At 43.3% G+C, this 2,937-nt stretch overlaps 1 long non-coding RNA gene across 1 annotated transcript; it reads right to left on the reverse strand.

Annotated features, from left to right (window-relative positions):
* Nucleotides 1-304: 304 nt before the first annotated feature.
* Nucleotides 305-2,931, reverse strand: LOC125502720. Its single transcript, XR_007280487.1, has 4 exons — nt 2,274-2,931; nt 1,173-2,212; nt 647-963; nt 305-464 (listed from the first exon to the last, which is right to left on the reverse strand). It is a non-coding gene; the product is annotated as an uncharacterized LOC125502720 (long non-coding RNA).
* Between the last annotated feature and the right edge of the window lie 6 nt (nt 2,932-2,937).

Genomic DNA, 2,937 nt, shown 5'->3' on the forward strand with positions numbered 1-2,937 from the left:
GCGTTACGCTATTATCTTGTCGATGCAGATGCTCTCTATTGGTGAAATTTGCAAGCACACGAAAGTTTCGATTTGCATCAGGAGAGCAGAATGTTGGAAGGAGATTGCGAGCAAATGTCAGGAGCAGGAGTATAGCGTTACCTTTATGTAGTTACAAAGTACACAAAAGGAATTGCGGTTTGTTCGCTTTCAATAAACGGCTAGCAAATGTCACTGAAATAAGGTTTTATGAATGGACTCTCTGCATTAATGTGTTTGATTAACAGACACTGAACACAAGAAAAATTAATAAAAAAAAAACAAGTGTTAAGTGATAGATATATTCATAAACACAAATTTAAACGCAACAATATTTAATTCCAACCATTGATTGAATAGTAATATAAAACATCCAAAAACCATCGATGTCTTCTTGAACAATGTAAAATATAGCTGGACGAGAACGGTTTGCTGATTGATGCGATCTGAAAAAGAAAAAATTGCGTTATTTTTTACTACTTTTAAACGTTTCATGCTGCACGTAATCGTGCAATTTTTTTTTCAGTAATAGGTGAGTCTTCGGTAACCGCAACGCCAATTCAGAGTGGTGCATGACATTCATCATTAAAAATTGCACAAAAACCAAATGAATAATTGTGAAACACACCTGCTGTGGGTTCCCGTTGAAAGAGGTGACAGTTCCGTACTTGTATCTTGCACAATCTAATAAATAATCCCAGTCAGTATCAGGAAGTACGCATTCCACATTGCGATGAACGCCCGTCTTGCACTGCTTTGATCGAATCCTCAAGCACTATGAAATGGCACTCCAACCAGACGTCTGGGATTGCTTTATTTTACCATGCAGGCGATACGAGTTTAGTCTCGCCCTCCTGACCAAGCTGCGCGTTTTCCCCAAGTTCTTAATCTTCCATTCTTCTAATTGTGGTCATCCTCGTATTTCCATCGGCATCAAGTTAGCGCCTGTAACAAGAAATTCCAATTACTCTCAGTTAAGCAATATTTGCACGTGATGAGAGTGTCATAATGAGGTCAGTTAGTGTGAGTCTTTTGTGACTTCAAATGAAATCAGAGTGGTGCATGACATTCATCATAATGAAGAGAAAGCTGCTGCGTGTAATGGAAAGAAAGTAGCGTAGCAACACGAAAAAAAGTAATACAACTAGCCTCACCTGCTTTGGTTTGCCAAAAAGGGCTTTTTGAAGAGCGGCCAAGTTGTTCAGTCCCATTTTCTTCTGGCTGGCTGGCTGGCTGGCTGGCTGGCTCAAGTTTCTTCCCCTTGGAGTTTTGGAGACTTGAAGAGTGGATAGTCCGGCGAGGTCAAATCTGCGCCCAAAATATGTCCCATTGCAGCTTCCTGGAGCCCGTTCACCTGCCTTGCGGTATTCTTCAAAGGAATTCTTCTCGTCGATGCTGTTTTCCGTCTGATCCATCCGGTAGTCTTCATTCAAGCTGCACATTCATCTGGTAGCCGTCGCCCAAACCATGTCTTCGAGTCTCCAGACCCGAGCGTGTCCACAGAACCATCCCGTTTCCATAAAGCATTGTTTTTTCTTTCTTCATCCGTCTGACTGAATATCTTCCATCCATCCGGTTGTTCCACTAGTCCCGTTCTGGTACTTCCCCATGTGTTGTCGAGGTCTTCGGAATTTTGCGCCCATTCCCACCTGGTGCCTGCGTGCTGTTGCATCTTCTGGCTGCTTCTTATTCACCCGCCTGGTCTTCGTTCTTCGCCGGTTCGCTTCACATTGTGATCTCGAAAGTCCTGCTGATTGATCTTCGTTGAAGTTCCCGACGCCGTAGTCACGCCATTAGATAACCCTGGGTTCCTAGTCGATTCGGAAAATTAAATTGATCTCTACATCGAGACCAAATCAATTCCAAAATCCACAAGATCCCCATTGATCTATTGACGGGTATTCCTTTGGCCCAGCAGCTTGGTGCCGAATTCAGCTTACTGAGGACTTGGTGGAAGGTCAGTTCCTGCCTGCAGACGGTCAGCAAGTTGCTTTGCGCCTAGCACTTGATCCCGATACCCGTTCTGCTGAACATCCCCTTACAGGCCAATGGGGTTCTTGTCGACTAACTGCCACAATCCACAAGATCCCCATTGAATCCGAACGACTCAAGACTGCTTCTTGAAGGTCTCTTCATTGTCGGGGAAATGTGATTCTTGGAAATCACTCGTTTAATGAATATTTCGCACAATTGGCTGAAACGAAACACTTTGCTGAAGCAGCTCGCCATCGCCACATTTTCCAGTGCTTAGATACCTGGCATTTTCGGACCAATTTTCCACTGCTTTTGACGGTACTAACGGACGTTGCAGAATTCCAGTTGTTGTTGGATATAATTGTTATAAAAGCTTGTACTCGGTTACCTTACATTACAGATCTTCTTCGGATTGTTTGCTCATATGAAATAAGTTTCGCAGATAAAAAGCACCTTGGTAAGTTCCGATCCACGATGTTTGCCCGCCTTTTGCGCCTGGAAAATCATTTATGTAGAGCGAAACTTCCACGCCTATTAGACTGGAGGCTTATTTCACATGACAGCGAATCCAGATCGTCGTGAACCCCGACAAAATCCTAAAACGCACACAATTGTGTCCGAGCGGATGCTGACATGGATGGCACTTTTGAAAAACGCATTGCGACCATGACGAGTTTGCTCTTCTTACTCACGCACGATTGGATACGGTTACTGTCCCAGATGAATGTTCAAAATAAAAGAAAAATCGAATCACTTGCTTCGGTTCGGACGTCCGCAATGGAATAATTTCTGGAAAAAAGTCATTGTCGAAAAAAGCATTGTCCTTACTGGTTTTTTTGTCGACTCTCTTCACAACAAGTCGCTGATGAATAAACGAGTTTTCTCTCTCTTTGCTGTTAGATTTCAAAGAGCGTATTTCTAAAAACGAGAGCAGTGTCGGGGGCA

Source organism: Dendroctonus ponderosae, unplaced genomic scaffold (genome assembly GCF_020466585.1).
Source record: "Dendroctonus ponderosae isolate FM_Combo_2020 unplaced genomic scaffold, Dpon_F_20191213v2 Dpon_F_20191213_10, whole genome shotgun sequence".
In the NCBI taxonomy this organism is placed as follows: Eukaryota; Metazoa; Arthropoda; class Insecta; order Coleoptera; family Curculionidae; genus Dendroctonus; species Dendroctonus ponderosae.